The sequence below is a fragment of the Cydia fagiglandana genome, chromosome 18, assembly GCF_963556715.1.
Source record: "Cydia fagiglandana chromosome 18, ilCydFagi1.1, whole genome shotgun sequence".
Classification (NCBI taxonomy): domain Eukaryota; kingdom Metazoa; phylum Arthropoda; class Insecta; order Lepidoptera; family Tortricidae; genus Cydia; species Cydia fagiglandana.
Window position 1 is genome coordinate 15,741,195 of NC_085949.1, and position 18,003 is coordinate 15,759,197.

An 18,003-nucleotide genomic window follows, 5' to 3' on the forward strand; every position below is an offset into this window, starting at 1 on the left:
CGCGAGAAAGCTGCCCAGGTGTTATGTATGTAAGAGGACCGGACATCTCAAGAAAGATTGTCCGATGTTAAACAAGAAGAAAAGTAGCAAGGGAACGTCGTCGGCAAAGGCTCTACTCACGGCGCTGTCGGTGAACGTGGAAAGTGATCTTTGGTACGTGGACAGTGGTTCGGCGAGTCATCTTTGTCGAGATGTGAACATTATGAGTGACATGAAGTCAGAGAAATCGTTGCAGGTGACTGTAGCTAACGGAGACAAACTATTTACGGCCGGGCGAGGAAATGTTCAAGTGGAACAACGTAATGGCACTGTAAAGACTATAAGTGATGTGTATTATGTACCTAATTTAGCAGCTAACTTATTGTCGGTAAGCGCCATGGCAAAGAAAGGCTTTAAGATAGTATTCGAATCCGATAGTTGCGAAATATTAGATAATGGGGTTATTGCAGCGACAGCTACTTTGAAAAATGATGTTTATGTCCTTGACACTGTGGGGGCGTGTTCTAATGTTCCTTTACAGGACAAACAGATGGCCAATGCAGCAGTGGAGGAGAAGCGTGCGGTTACTAGCGACGAAACTGTCTCTGTAGCTTCAGAGAAGGTTTGGCATCGTCGTCTATCGCATCTCAACAGAAGAAGCATGGAACTTTTGAGAAAAGGTATGGCTTCTGGTATATCATATGATAGTAGAGATTTTGAAACGTGTGTAGCGTGTGTACAAGGTAAGGCAAGTAGGGTCCCCTTTCCTAAGAAATCTCTCAACAGGGCTAAAGAAGTCCTGGGTTTAGTACATACAGACGTCTGTGGACCGCTACCATCTCCCTCATTCAGCGGTGCGAGGTATTTCTTGCTTTTCATAGATGACTATTCTAGAAAGACGTTTGTGTACTTTTTAACTAAAAAAGGTGAAGTATTTGATAGGTTCAAAGAATTTAAGGCTTTAGTAGAGAACCAGACAGGTAAAAAGATAAAATCGCTACGTAGCGACAACGGAGGAGAATACACCAGTTCTGCTTTTCAGGCGTATCTCAAAAGCAATGGCATCGTGCATCAAACCACTGTTCCTGGCTCCGCTGCTCAGAACGGGGTCGCAGAACGCGCGAACAGGACCGTGATGCAGGCTGCAAGATGTATGCTGCAAGATGCGGGCCTGAGCAACGAATTCTGGGCGGAGGCTGTTAACACGGCAGTCTACGTTAAAAACCGCTGTCCTACAAAAGCTGTACTGGGGAGCACTCCTGAAGAAAAGTGGAGTGGCAAAAAGGTATCTCTAAGTCATTTACGTATCTTTGGTTCTGTGGCTTATGCGATGACTTTGAAGCGTTCAAAATTAGATCCGAAATGCAAAAAGTACATTTTTGTTGGGTATTGTGAGCATACAAAGGGTTACAGACTCTTGGACCCGGAACAACCAACAAAATGCATCAAAGCCAGAGATGTAACCTTCTTAGAAAATACGTTCATTAAAAAAGTATCAAATGATGACATTGACAATGTCATTGAGTCAATTGAAATATTTCCACAAATTGTAAATAATAATGGAAATAAAAATATTGAAATCCAATTGTCTGACTTAACTTCTGTACAACCAGAATCATCGGTAGTGAGCGGTACGTCTGATGATGCCAATTTGACACAAAATTCTCAGAATACGAGCGATCGAACGAGTACGATCACAATACATGATTCGTCTAGCTCTAGTGAATGTGATGATCCGGCCGATGAAACTTATATTCCAGAGGAGGAGAGTATGGATACTTCGGAATATGACAGTTCATCGGGTTCACCACATTTTGGATTCCTAGCGGGCACGTGCGATCCAGATGCTCCACGGACTGTACAAGAAGCGCTGAGTGGTCCAGATGCTGACAATTGGAGAGAAGCAATGTCTTGTGAGTACAACTCATTTATTAAGAACGAGTGTTGGACACTGACAGATCGACGAGAGTCACAAAAACCTGTCAAATGCAAGTGGGTGTTCAAAGTAAAACGTGGATTGAACGGTGAACTACTCAAATATAGGGCGCGCCTGGTAGCTAAAGGCTTCACGCAGCAATATGGAATAGACTATGAGGAGACGTATTCACCGGTTGTCAGATACTCCACTATACGTACTTTGTTAGCCTTGGCGGTTGAGTACGGTATGAAGATTGAACATCTTGATGTAAAAACAGCATTTCTCAACGGTGACTTGAAGGAAACTGTGTTCATGGAACAACCGGAAGGCTTTATAGTTAAAGGTCAAGAAAGTAAGGTCTACAAATTAAATAAAGCCATTTACGGGTTGAAACAAGCCTCAAAGGCATGGTACGAGAAGATTGATCATGTTCTATGCAGTAAATTGAAGTTCAATAAGTCATCATCTGAACCTTGTGTTTATTTTCAGCGACTGAAGGGGTCGTTTATAATTATTGCTCTGTACGTTGATGACATAACATTGTTTTCGACAGGTGATGAACGTGATAAGTTAGATGTCAAAGTCAAATTAATGAAGGAATTTGATATGACAGATCTAGGGTCAGCTCATCAGGTGTTAGGTATGAGATTGTGTAGAGATGAAAACAAAATTACTCTCGATCAATCCAGTTATATCGCGATGGTGCTGAAGAAATATAAAATGGAAGAGTGTAAGTGTTCGCCTACTCCCATGGAAACTGGACTTAAGTTACCTAGGGGCAATCAAAGAGATGATACCTATGATTATAGAGGTCTTGTAGGTTCTCTTATGTATATTGCTATCTGTACCCGACCAGACATCGCATACGCAGTTAGCTACTTGAGTCAATTTAACGAATCATTTACAGAGACCCACTGGAAAGCAGCCAAAAGAGTCCTGCGCTACTTGAAAGGTACCTTGGATCTCCGTTTGACTTTTAAGAAAGGCAAGCAGCAGCTGGACATCACTGGATATGCGGATGCAGACTGGGGCAGCGACGACGTAGACCGCCGGTCGTACACGGGCTATGTCTTTAAAATAGGTGAGTCAGTAGTTACTTGGGAAAGTCGCAAGCAAAAAACAGTTAGCCTTAGCTCTACCGAGGCCGAATACTATTCTTTATCTAATTCTTGTAAAGAGGGTTTGTTTATTAGTACATTTCTGAAAGAAATTATAAACAAAGAAATTGTACCGACAATTTTCAATGACAATCAGTCAGCGCTAAAATTGTGTAGGAGCTCTTTACATCATGCTAGGACCAAACATATCGATATACGGCATCATTTTATTAGAGAACTTGTAAATAGTAATAAGATTACTATTGAGTATCTGAATACTAATGATATGTTGGCAGATATACTGACAAAAGCGTTGTGTAAAGTTAAACATAGTAAGTTTGTGAGACAGCTCACATTACTGTCATAGGTAAATACATATAACTGTGTATTCTATGTAATAATTGTGTTCTTAATGTGATTACCATCATGGTTATTTGTTGGTTTAGTCAAACATGATAGTGATTACATGAAATCAAAAGACTCGTTTACTTTTCAAACATTTATTGAATTACAATTCATAAAGTGGACAACTGAACTTTGTTGATACGGTGTAGCGAAAGCTCAGTGCATATGTTTTTTGTTAATTTAATGTTAACTTAAGTTTTGTGTTTGTGTGTTGAAACAAGACTGCTTTAGTTTAAGGGCCAGTGTTGGAAAGTGTCTTTATAAACTAACAGAATCTTGTTTAAAGGATACTGCGTGAACGCGCGTAGAACTAGTTTGAATATTTAAATAAATATACGCCTTTTGTTCGCGTGCGTCAAGCAGACACATCCGTTTAGACCCTAATGCTGTAAACACAAAATTTGTATCAGTGCCTATTCCTTTCGATAATATATCTCTTCATCCAGATCATCATAGTTTCCTTTACGCTCCAGATCCAATAACTGAGGCTGGTAAATTTTTAAACTAGTCAAGTACCTATCTATGGGCCTTAGTTGCCTGATAGGTAATAAGGTAAACGTACGGGTGCTCGACGCGGTCCCAGTATACCGGATGTGGCCTGTAATATGAGCAAAAAATTTTACTGTAGGCTGTACTCCACATACTGACCAACATTTGTTCAGCGACTTTTAAAAATAACTTGTGGTTTGATTTTTAATACACTTTAAAGTGTATTCCAAGACGCAATGTATTGCGAATTTTGTTATGTTTAAGGCATGACAAGCAACGTCAATCAAAATGATATGGCGTGGCGACGTCCATTGAAAATAATATTTATTTTGTATGAAAAATAGGGAGTCTAAATACTTCATATTTTTTTAAAGTTGTTGATCAAAAGTGTCACCGTTTGAGGAGTCCAATCTATGTTTTCATTATTTGCTCATGTTACAGGCCACACCCGGTATGTCAACTTGAAACTTAAGTCATTGTCAATAGAGGTGACATCTCTTGGTCATTAACATGTCGAGCACTAGTACGTTTACTTTAAATTAATTTTAATTTCTTATGGCTAAGGGTTAAAAACTTCCTGGAAACCAATTCTGAAATAACAATTTGTTAAAAAGTTTTGATTGGTACGAACCGAAATGCAATTATAGTGCGATTTTTGGTGCGCATATTTTGCCCTTGATATCAATAACAACATTATCAATAAGAATTGTCCTCCTGTATACCTACTGCATATGTGTTATGTATAAGCATATTAAGCTTTAAATGTAGTTACTGGAGAACAGCAGCCGAGACGTGTTCCGATTGGCAATCCGCCATTATCACGGTAAAATAATGGACAAACTTTATCTAGCAGCCAGAAACTAAACAGGATGAAAAGCCTAATGGGCTAGATAAAAAACTAAAACTAACTAACGTAGGCTAAAAACAAACAACAAAGAAAAAACAAAGAAACAAAGGATATGTCCGTCAGGCGGGTATTACTATTTACCTTGTAACTCAATTACTCTGAAAATAAACTTCTACTAATTGCAATCACTATCTTTTGCTTGCTCGTTGCTTTATCACTTTTTTACGAAAATTAAACTGCTATGGTATGCAGGGTAATAATTGATAGTAAATTAAATGAATGTTTTCGTGTTTTTTTCCTTATTAAAAAATGACTCACGCAAGACCGAGCCTAGGCGTCCGACATGTTATTTTCTATGACTGCTGATTGGTTATCTTCTTCTTCCTCGATTCCTCATGACTGAGGGTCGCGACCACATGAGGTCGTTTTTTTGTTCACCAAGGCTCTCCATTCTGCACGATTTTCCGCTTTCCTATAGTTCGTTTTTTTAGCATTAGAAAGAACTTGCAAGAAGGCAAGCGATCTTGACATGTCTTTTGATTGAAAAACGCTTTTTAAAAATCAAAAACTATTACATATGAAAGCAGAAGAATATAAATGATCGTATTAGATTCATAATTGTTACATATTTGCCGTAACTTATTTTTAAAATGTGTTTGTCAATTAAAAGACACATCAAGATTGTTTACCTAATTTCTAATGCTAAAAAAACGAAGTATAATAATATAATAAGCGCCTGTGTAAATCCCTGGCAGGCCTTTTTTAGAGTGTCCACCCAGCTTCGGTGATCACGTGATGCTTTCTATAGAAAACCAAGCACCGGAAGCTCCGGCCCGGCGCTAGCCCGGTCTAGCGTGAATCATCCTTAATACGTCCGTAGAACTTAAACTTATATGGAGCCCTTAACTGAGATATGAAAAATTTAAGTAGATGCAACAGAAGTAGGTATGCATTATTACAAAAAATAGAACAAAGGTTTATTGAAATACATGTATTCAATCAAATATATTTATTACTTAGGTACATTAATAGGTTGTGGCTACTATACAAAATAGTCGTGCATCTTTTAATTTTAACAAACTTATCAATATTTTATAAAATTAAAATAATACACAAACCAACATCAACAGTAAATTAATGCAAAGGAAAAAGGAGCCAAAGTAGTAAGAGAAACAAAGCGTAGTCTATTTGTCTATTCCTCCTATTATCTACTATTCTACTTAATTCTACTATTATAGCGCCCAAGTGTTAAGTAAGTTATTTTAAGTAGATTTGATCATGTTTTATTTTTTATGATTGTAATTTTGACATAAGTAATTAGATATACTAATTATATATTCTTTAGAGCTTCAGTATTTTGAACGAATTTAGCAATTTCTTCAACGTTTGCCCACATTTTTTCCCACATTGGTTTTTGAGCAATAATATTCATCATTTGAGTACCTGAACCTTGACCAAGGGCTTCTTTACTCCTTTCTGTAAATTGAGTCACTATATTCACTGTTTCTTTTACCAACTTTTCGCATTCTTCAATTGAACTGACTTGATTTTTTCCGTTAAAACTAATCATAGGTTCGTCTTCTATATCATCATTATCTTCATCTGTATCATTTAAATCTATTACGTTATCACCAAACATCGGTTTTCTGATTTTCGGCCGAGCTTCAGTACTTTTCCACCTATCTGTTAGTTCATTGTCCATTTTCTGTAGGTAAGCAGCTGCTGCTGAGATAGTGCTTTGCCCAGTTACCTGCCAACCATTTAGGACAACATCTGGAAAATGGCTCATGATGTCAAAAACCAGGTCTTCATCGGCGATTTGCCTTGTCAGTAATTTCGCTTGAGCTACCAGACAGTTAAAGTGATCTGCCATAGTCTCTCGCTTACTATCCCAAACACCGCAGACAATTTCTCTCCTCAGCAAATTCTGTTCAGCGTGACCCCAGTATTGTTCCAGAAAATCTTTCTTAAAATCTTCAACATTCGACCAACGTTCTTTAAATATCATTGCCCAACTGTAAGCGTCTCCTTGTAAACAATCAACTATGTTTTCAACTGTGCGATATTCACTAGGTATCTCTTCTAAGTAATCGGTTAAATCTTCAAGGAAATTTAGCGGATGCCGAAATTTGGGTGACGCAAATTCTGGCCTTTTAATATTATTCAATTCCGCCTTCATTTGTTCTTCTAGCTCATTTAGTTTTGTGTGTATATAGTCCACTTTGGCTATAGCCGATAGTACCTTTTCATTCTGGACATTGGTGGCGCATTGTTTTTCTTGTGGCGATAAACACATTTTTGATAATGTGGTTTCGGAGACCTTGATACCTTCTCGTACGTAAGTGATGCTTTGGAGTGCAGTCTTTAATTCTTCTATTTTCTTTTTCAACGCCATTGTGATAAAATCTGAAAAAAAAAACACGTTTTTATGTTTGTAAGGCCCTAATTATGTAAATCCTTCGCGTGGTAAATTATCGCAGTGAGACATGTCATTTGGGAATTAATTAATTGACAGAAATTTTCCAATAAATCCATATTAATATATTTATTGTTAAACACCCTATAATAAGTGTATTTTACATGTAATATTTTTTTATTAAATACTTTATGTATCATTGATATTGTTTAAAAACATTACACAAAATTACACAATTAAATTAAGTAGCTCAAGACAACCTCCTAAAAAATATTGTTAGTTATAAATTATATTGATTGCTTACCAGAAAGTTAACTTAGAACAGCAATAAGTCATTTAGTCCAAAACGAATGATATTCACTGATACAATTAAGGTTTATTAATTTATACTTTATTGTACAAAATCAAAAATGTAAATTACATTACATAGTCTCCTAAAGTTGAAATTTAACTCACTTCACTTGTACAGTAGACCACTGTCCAAATCATACTGTTGATATATTCACAAAAGCATGGTATTTATGCGATTTTGCGTTATCTTTCCATTATCATTAGTGACAGGAGAGGGCAGACAAAGACATAGAATTACGATAGAAAGAGATAGCGTTATTGTCGTTGTTTATCCTCTAAACTTACTTACTTACTTGGTTGGCGCGATGACCCAAAATGAGTCTTGGCCTCCAACACAAGAGCACGCCACTTTGATCGGTCTAGAGCGGTATCCCGCCAGCTTTCGCCGACTCCGAGCTCACGGAGATCTGCCTCCACTCTATCTGCCCAACGGTATTTAGGACGACCAACATGACGGCGTCCATTTGGTCGACCCAAGTAGGCCTTTTTGGCTGCCCGATCTTCACCCATCCTTTCGAGATGGCCAAGCCAGCGGAGACGATGCGCTTTGGTCTCACCTATTATGTTCGGCTCGGCTATCAGATGTTCTATCTCGGCATTCTTTCGGATCGTCCAACTGCCATCGTCTCTTATCCTCTAAACTGCAAAACGTAATTCAAAACCAAAAAAGTAAGAAATGTTGCCACTTTATTACTAGCGCGTCTTGTATTTATGTACAAATAAGTAAATAAAAATACTTTTTTAAATAGTAGGAGTAAAATTACTAATGAATAAATTATCTTAGCGTGATTATTTACCTAAAGTAATTTACAATTTTACAAACAAATTATTGCAATGGCAACATTGTCTTACTTTTTTTGCTCTTGAATTACGTTTTGCAGTATAGCCACCCCGACGTCAAAACATGCCAAGAAAAATGCAATTTTTATTTGACAAAACTAAGATTCAAATTAGAATGTAACAGGAGACCTTTTTATAGGTCTCTGGGCAGCTTGAGGTTATTTTTTTCATGTAAAAAAGTGTACTTACGATTAAAAGTAGCCGAGGGAACTTAAACCCGTTTGCTCTATATTAGGAGTGAGTGGGACAAAATTGGGTGCCTAAGGTTTTATGTGCAATAAAGCTGATAACGTGCGACATAAAATTGTAGGAATTAAATAAAATGGAACTAAAAATTTCCATACTAAATTGTTGCCATGTTCAAGCATTTTACGTCAAAAATGTGATAGTTACGTAGGAAGTGGCGCCCCAACAATTTTCTACAATTTTTTATCGGACTATAATAATAAAGGATATTGTTTTTTGTACCTACGTTGTTTTTTGCGGAATCATTTAATTTTTGTATCAAAATGAAATGATTTACTTACTTAAAAAAAATGAAAAAATCCCATATGTTGATATGATAAGCGTCTGTCAAATTTAACAAGCCGTTTATAAATGTATGTCCATATTTGTCATTTTCTATTTCTTGTTTTAAGAACGAGAAGAAATTTAACAGTAGTTTTTTACTAAGTTTTATGAAGGAGAGAATAGGATGAAAAATGACTCACGCTAGACCGGCGACCAGTGGCCTATTTTATAAAGCTACAAGTTACAATTTACAAGCGGAAGTCTCTTTCTAACCCTATGTGTTAGAACAAGACTTCCGCTTGTAAATTGTAACTTGTAGCTTTATAAAATAGGCCACAGGCGTCCGACATGTAATTTTCTTAGCCTTTCAAAATGCAGACTAAACTCTAGGAAAGATTACGTACGTATCTAAATTTGGTACTGGGGACCCGAGAGCTGGCAGTTACCTCGCTCAACGCTTTAGTCTGGCAGTTCAGCGGGGTAACGCAGCCAGCATCTTGGGGACCTTGCCACAGGGGCCTTTTTTAGATTTAGTTTATATTAGTTTTATTTTATTTTAGAATAGTTTGTATTTAGTTTAATTTTAAGTAGTGATGTACCGACTATTGATTTGGCCGACTAGCCGACTAGCCGACTAATCGGCGCTCGGATGGCCGGATCATTAGTTTCGTCTAAGTTTGGTTCAGATGCACATAAAAACAACCGTTTTACCGCTTTTTATTCGTCATATTATAAATATACATATAGTAACGCTGAAAATGAACTGAATAAAAAAAACCTAAGGCTATATGTCATACGACACCGGACAAGCAGACAAGAAAGCGACCAAGCGGTCAATAATTCAAACAAAAGTTTTCGTAAGCACCCTAAATAGGAATGTGGGTAAAATAGGTGAAAAAGTTATGGTAAATATTTGCTGTATATTTCTTTTTGCCCTGTTTTTCTGTAATTTATAAAGTGCCGACTAATCGGCCATTTTTGCCGACTAGTCGCCGACTATTCGCCGACTACAAATGAGGCCGGATAGTCTGCTTTCCCGACTAGTCGGCGACTAGTCGGTACATCCCTAATTTTAAGTTATTTTTATTTATTGCTTTTTGACTTGTTTTGTACCATATATATCTCAGGGTTAAATAAACTGTTGTCAGCCTAAATTTTTAAGTTTATCAAGGTCAATATACATAATAGGTAAATATGGCACACTTAGCGCTTTGCTCGCGTTCACATTGGGGCCTGTTTACACTTTGTTAGTGCTTTTTTTGCAACTTTTTACAAAGTTGCTACTTACAAATGAAGGTATGCAAACTAAGTATGTATGAACTCGTAATGAACACTAATCAATGTGTAAAGAGGACCCAATGTGAAGCCCCATTTACATACTGATCTTATTTCCTTCTTTTTAGGTAGGGAGTTAGAGTAAGACCAAGATAACTCTGCACCGATTTCTATAGCACAGCCGTGCAATTGTTATGTAAGTAAATGCCATAATTTCCTAGAAGTTTGCTTAAAATAACACTTGCACGTCTGTGTATAAAAATCTACCGAGTTATCTTGGTCTGACTATTGTAATGATTGCTGTGCATTATTAACTTAATGAAACGAAAATACATTAAATTTATATTTTATTTATGAAATTTCACACAAATTAGCTTACGGGTTACAACCTAATATTAGCAAAGTAATATGCGTCAGTTTCATAATTTTAAAAATCACGTCTCATTTTCTTATTTGCATGTTGATAATTAACTACATCACTTGTAGTTTTATTACCACGTGTCACGTTCTCTTTTACACGCAACTTATACTTGCAGTTTATAGTTCTTTGCTTATTTTCTTTCAAATCTGCTAATATTTCTATTTCATCCAATTTCCTTAAATACTCCGCCGCTTCTAAAACCGTACTTTTTTTACTGGCATACCATCCAACTCGAACTTGTTTAGGAAAATGATTCATTATATCCGCTATAAGCTCTTCATCGGGAATTTTATTCGGCAGCCATCTTGCTTGAGACACTAGGTTTATGAAATATTTAGACATAGATTCATCTTCATCACTATAACTGCCACTGACGATTATTTTCCGCAGCGCATGTTGCGATGCTTTCCCCCAAAATCTTATTATAAAAGATTTTTTTAAATCGTCTGTGTTAGACCAGTATTCTCTATTTGGCCCTGCCCAGTCCTTTGCAGCTCCTTCTAAGCATTCAAATGCTGTGTCCAATCGGTCTTCATTTGGTACGTTTTTCAGGTGAACATTTAAAATATCTAGAAAATTCAACGGGTGTTGTTGTTCGCAACAGCTAAACACAGGTTTTTTCGCTTCCAAAAAACTTGTACTTGCTCTGATTTCTAGTTTTGTTAGTTCGTCAATTTTTTCTGTTGCTTTCATGATTGCGGTTCTAAGCTTCTTCTTGTTGTGGTAAAAAGCATCCTTTTTGCTTATGTTGGTTGATGATATTTGATTGGTTGATGTTGGTTGTTGTGGGTTGGCCCGTGCAGAGTTTTGGTTCGTGTTCGTTGTTCGTGTCATTTGATCAGTTTGTGGTCTCGTCACATTATGAATTGCAGACAATACTCGTTCTACATTAAATAACCCTGGGTTCTTCGGTTGGTCCATTTTTTTTAACTGGAACAAAAAAAAATTGAAGTAGGGAAATAAGTTTGCATGAAGTTAAACCAATAAATTGAAAAATACGTATTATATCGAATCGAGGCGAACTCGCGCATAGTTCTTTCCGACCATTACGCAAAAAACAGCAAATAAAATCACGTTTGTTGTATGGCAGCCCCACTTAAATATTTATTATATTCTGTTTTTAGTACTTATTTGTTGTTGTAGCTGCAACAGAAATGTGCTGTGAAAATTTCAACTACCTAGCTATCACAGTTCATGAGATACAGCCTGGTGACAGACATACGGACAGCGGAGTCTTAGGGTCCCGTTTTCACCCTTTGGTTACGGAACCCTAAAATTGGAAAAATACGTGTTAAATAAAAAAAAACACATTATTTTCCTCAGTTATCTCTAATATGAATACATACAAAATAAGAATAACTAATGAAATTCTTTTAAAAAAAAATGTAAGATTAAAAACTCACCTTATTTATACGTAACACGTAAAAATGTATGGAAGTAAGTCGAACTCAAATTAAATATTAAATTATAACTGAATTATATTTATTTAAGTTGGTGTTCTCACAACCAGCACTATTAAGACACTGGCAGAAATAACTCCTACCTGCACTTTAAAGCCCATCCTTATTTTTTTATGGTAATTTTTATCGCCGATAAATATTTTTGTCTCTTTCTAGCACTTAAGTAGGATAAGGAGAAAATATTCTCCGGTGATAACATAAAGGATTATCCTTTTACTGAACACGTGTAGCTCGTGGTATTAGATATTAGATTACCTACCTACATATTATATTACATAGATTAGTTCAAGAACGATGCTTTTATATAACTCATCATTGTGTGCTTCCTCTCAAATTTATTTCATAGGAAAAAGACAGTAGAAAAACAAATAAATAACTTATGAACTAAATACATCTATAAATAATACTAAATTAAAACTAACAACCCTAAATATATCTAAAATAAAATAAGGAATATAAAAACTACTCAAAGAGGCCTCCCCGCGCTACCCCCGGCGCAAAGGTGCCCATCACACTCGCTGCGTTACCGCGTTGAATTGCGATGGACAGCCTTTGCACCAGGAAAAACCCGGAGCGCGGGTCAAGGCCCCTTTCTTGCATGCGCCGACCTACTTCCCTATATGGTTTTCCTCTCAAATATTTACATGTTTTAGCTACTTGAAACATTCAACACTATAAAATAAGATAGAAATTTCAAGTATATAGGATGACACACGTTAGACCGGCCGTGTCCGGGCCGGAGCTTCCGGCGCATTGTTTTCTATGGAAAGCATCACGTAATCGCCTGTCATGTCATAGAAAAGTAAGCGCCGGAAGCTTCGGCCCGGACACGGCCCGGTCTAACGTGAGTCGTTTTTAAGTAATATAGTACAGCACCAGTCATGGGACATTTAAGAGGAAATTTGGAGTATTTATGATAATTCCCTTATAAATGTAAATGGTCTACCGCTTAGCGTGTTAAAAGATGAAAGTCCTATCCGTCTTTCATGTTTTAGGCGTGTTGTATCAAAGATACTGCAAGGAGTTTCCACATACTTAACAAATTAAAACTATGTTTTTTTTCTCCAGTCATGGACACCAAAGCTCCAGTAATGGGCCCCCGGTAATGGACGTGGATCCAGTAATGGGCCCCCTATAATGGACATTGCTCTATCAGTATAAAATATTGAAATGGGGAATACGTTATGGCAAAAAAATCATTTTTTGGTATAAGCTTTTATTGCTGAATGTATTTTTCTTTCCACAGCCAATTATTATTGTATTAGATCCATCGAGACAATTCTAATGGACCCAAACAAAATTAGTTAGGGTTTATTGCGATAAAGTTCCCATGGCCACCTTCTGTCTCCATCATCAGATCAGGTCCATGTTATCATAATATTGCATTATCATCCGATTTGCATACTTACTTAATTACGTACTTACACAAAATTTCAACTGAATCGGAAATCGAAAAGTGGATCAAATTCAGCTACCAAGATTGGACCCACACTAACTAACAGGGCAAGTTAAATAAAAGTATGGAACAACGATATTAATTTATCCGAAGTCCGAGAATACCTCCTGGTTGACATATTTCGTAACTACATTTTACTTCTGTATTGTTTAAAAACATGATATTATGGCATGGCAAGCATCATTATGTCTTGTCCCATCATAGGAGGTATGCAGTTTTACAGCTCCTATAATGGGATTGGGCCAAATACCACTATTTTTTTACATCTCTGGAGTCACAACATAGTGTGTTGTATACCTTATCTCATGATAAATGCAATTAAAAAACACATTCTAGTTTTCATCAAGTATTAATTAATTACAATTTAATAAATTAACTCACCTCTCTTAGCGAAGTTGTTAAGAATTCGTAGTGGTATTTGTTTTCAGTGACACGACAACTTTTGGGTTGACGCCAATTTCTTAAAAGATAACCGAATTTAATAAAAATTGAAACATAAACAGCTCTAGGACTCTTATTTATGATAAAAATATATCCAGTGTTTATAAACTACTTTTAGATACTTATTTTAGAGTAATTGTGGTTTTTTGTCCCATTACTGGTTCCACGTCTATTATAGGGTCCACTACTATAAGCACACGCCAAAGTGGCCAAGATACAGGTCTGATTATATTTTTCTTTAATATTTGTGAGAATGCAAATGTTATTAAAAAAAAACATAATTTTTACACAACATTAATATTTAAATGTTCTATTGAATATTCACCATAATGAATAAAAAGTATAAAAACTAAATGGTTTATCCTTGTTCATAACATAACTTATTCCAAAATTAAAACCAATAGGTATCCTAAGTAGATCTATATTTAGCTATTTGACAGACAGGCGCGACAGAGTCGTACTTTTTTGGTACGGAATCCTAAAAAGAGAAACAGTGAAAAGAGATAAACATATACATACAAATAAGTAACATAAAAAAGAAGGATAGATAGAGAGGTTCGTCGGTATCGCTGTAGATAATGCCGCGGCACTAATCTGTTCTCTGGCACCTGAGACAATGGGCCCGGTGGCAACACGGATTAACCGTCGTTTTATTATCGGCATAGAAACCTGTGGTTTTTAATTTATATTATGAGTTTCCCTCGATTATATTGTAGGTTCTGTTGCCTTTGGAATAAATAATTTGGTAACTATTTACAACACAAAGCTTTTTTATTTATTTATTGTTTAGAAAGAAGCCAGAATTAGTGCCAGTACATAACCTGAAAAGCAATACCCTTAATTTTGGCAAAAGTCGTGGAAGGTAGTGAGTTTAACTCTCATCGAAGCTCAATAATGATTTGGGATCAGAAAAAATACAAAAAGACGGTCAAAGTCAAACGTGCCAATTTATGGGTGTGATAAGGACTGTATCGTTTATTATAAATACAACTTTACTTAGCCGTTTTTTCTGGTATTATATTTTTATTAAAAAATTACACATATAGTTTAATTAGTGCTTTAATAATAAGTAACATTTCGTCCTGGGAGATCACGTAAAGCATATGGTTTGGACAATATTTACCCAATCCTCCCGAGTAACTACAACGATTTCGGACAAATACTGCAAGAAAATTTACGGTTTGCGAACAAGACGAGATATTACACAATATAAATCGTACTATGTAAACAGTAATTACATATGATTCGTAAAGCGAAACATCTGGGCATAGTCTAATCATTTCTTTTAGTTGGAAAAAAAGTTTTGGATCTGTGCTTGGTGGCCTTTTAGAGAATATGGCATGTTACTTACGACAACCCCGACTTTGGTATACAATATAACCATCATGGAGCGTTTCTATCGACCTGTTCTAGCCATGGTTTAACGCCATGAATGTCCGTTAGGCTTTGGATTTCGGTAGATTCTTTTAGCTGTTTCCCTCATTTCGCTGGCGTCAGAAATTGACGGGAATCCAAAATGTTGCATAAAAAGTCGTTTTCATGTAAAGATAAAAATTCACCACATTTATTCTGTGGATGTTCAATTGAGCAAGCATGAAAAGAACACTTAGATGGCTTATTTTGGCAGCATATTAACCTTTTGTTTCTTTAAATCGTACCAAGGAATCGGTGAAATAGTCTCAAATTAAGCTCGATAGGCTTGTCCAAATTATATTTGTTAGACGGAATTAAAATCATCATAAAGTCCCTAAAATAAAATAAATGTAAAACCTTCTTATATCAGATATGGCTTAAAAATACCCCCAGATTATACCTTAAGAACATAGTAATACAAAATAATACACACGTCAACAGTTAGACCAGGTTTTATCTGTATTTATAATAAACGATACAGTCCTTAATATTAAAACTCATCTAGATATTCAAAAGTAAAAAATGATATATAATTTTAACTTTGTTAACTTATATACTTTTTTAATTTTATTGTAACAAGCCTCTATATACAACAATGTTAAAATAATACTAACACAAAACCTAAAACTAACAACTAAAACTAAATATTAAATATAAAATATCTCTCCTAAGCTGCCCGCTTCTGGAATGGACCCTAGAATGCTGGCGGCGTGGCCCCTTAATGAAAACTTATAATATTTATTTAAAAAGCCCACGAAAGCTCCCGAGTATTTGTCATGGATTGTTTATTTATTAAATACTGTATATAGCACAAGTTGTTGGTGGTAAAAATAATAAGTCAAGTCTACTTACCAGGTATCACTTTTACGATCTGTCTTTTGTTTTACCCTTCACAATGGAAACAAAAGAACGCCAATGGTTGTTATTAGGAAAAGCGTGTTATTTTGCAGCCACGTTTGAGATTGTTTTGTTTATTATACATAATAAAAACAAAAGGAACGGCATATTATTAATCGATATTTGGAACCCATTTGAAGATAGCAAGATAATAGCATTGGCATTAAAAATAAAATTCCCAGGATTATTAACCTAGCTTACTTGCTTGGTATGTACACAGTTGTACTATAATAACTTATTTAGCGTGTGGTATTTTGATAGTTTAACATTCAAATTTGCATCCATTGAATTCCGTTGTTGTCAAAGATAACTGTCGACCGATAGTTAACTAACAGTTATTTAAGTGTGTAACCGGGCCTAACCTGCTTATTATGCGAGGGAGCAGTGGGGTGATTCCGTATAAATGACACGCGGAATGGGATGTACTTTTTCGTCCAATTAATTCCAGGAACCGACCATTAGGAAAATAAAAAGCTAGGGTCTTAATATATTTGCGGAAATTATTAAATATCCTCAACATAAACCTCACCGAAATACCTACCTATTAAAACAATATCACAATGCGGCCAATTCCGTTATATGTGAAATTCCGTACAGAGGCATATATTTCTTTTATTTTCGTAGGGATAGAGCCCTTGTGATTTTGACTGCTGAAACTAAAAGCAATCGCTGCCTTGTGGCTTTGGGGATGAAATTACCAATCGTGTAGGTACTGCTTTCGAAAAAAACGCTTTTAAAAAAAACAAAACTTTTTACATATGACGGATTAGACTAGGGCTCGCGGTCGTGTCCGTGATTCGTGAACCCGTAGCCGTGCGCCCGGTTTCGTGAATCACGGCAACGGTTTTCTGGTCCGTTCCGCACGTGACATTCGGTTACGTGAAATTAGGGTACGTGAATCCGTGTAGATCCGTGTAGGCGTGATCACGGCTTCACGTATCTTAAGAACACGCCGGTTCGGTCCGCCCGCGACGTTGAGTGAAGATAGATACGATGCGGTCTCTAAGAGCTACGAATAAAAATGTATCGTGAGTTTTTTATTCATAGCTCTAATTCCGTTTCATTACTTTAATATAAATATAGTGCAATGCAACGGGCAGGTCGCTAGTTTTGACTAAAATCAATAGCTGATTATACAGAAAACAGAATAACCCCATAAATTATTTAGATATAACCATTATATTCAAATCGATGTAAAAAATACAATTTAAGTTTAATTCACACGTAAATGTTTGTCCGGCGAAAGTCCCGTATTCAATATACTAAGTGGTAACTCAATTCAATAATATTACATACTTTAGTCCTTATTTATTTTTCTCCCGGGCGTGTCGAACCTACGAGACGTGCGATAAGTATTCAACGGAACCGAGCCCGAAGCTCACGCAGGTACGGGCTACGTATCATGGCGTGTCACGGCGTGTCACGTGAATCCGGACGCGAACGCAGGTACGAGGTACGTACCTTGCCGTGTTCGTGAAATTCGTGATCTTAGTACCGCCGGGCTTAAGAACCCGTAGCTACGGATCGGCGTGTATCACGGATATCAGGAGCCCTAGATTAGACCGTATTGACCTTATTAAACACAGTGATTTTGTTGTCTTAGGTATCAGCTTATCATAATACTGAGGGGTGAATATGTAAGTCTTACTGAACAACTTTTGAGTAAGCTAAAAAAAAATCTGCTATGTCATATTCGGATAATCATATACATAATTATAATAATTGGAATGTCACCTTTTCTTAAATGTTATTTTTAAAAATATTTTGATAGTAATCTTTAAAATAAAG

General features: G+C 36.2%; 1 long non-coding RNA gene across 1 annotated transcript in view; it reads right to left on the reverse strand.

The window, feature by feature from the left end:
• The window catches only part of LOC134673426 (uncharacterized), a 155,541-nt gene that overhangs the window by 123,486 nt on the left and 14,052 nt on the right, over positions 1-18,003 (reverse strand). The gene's annotated exons all lie outside the window — the stretch shown is intronic.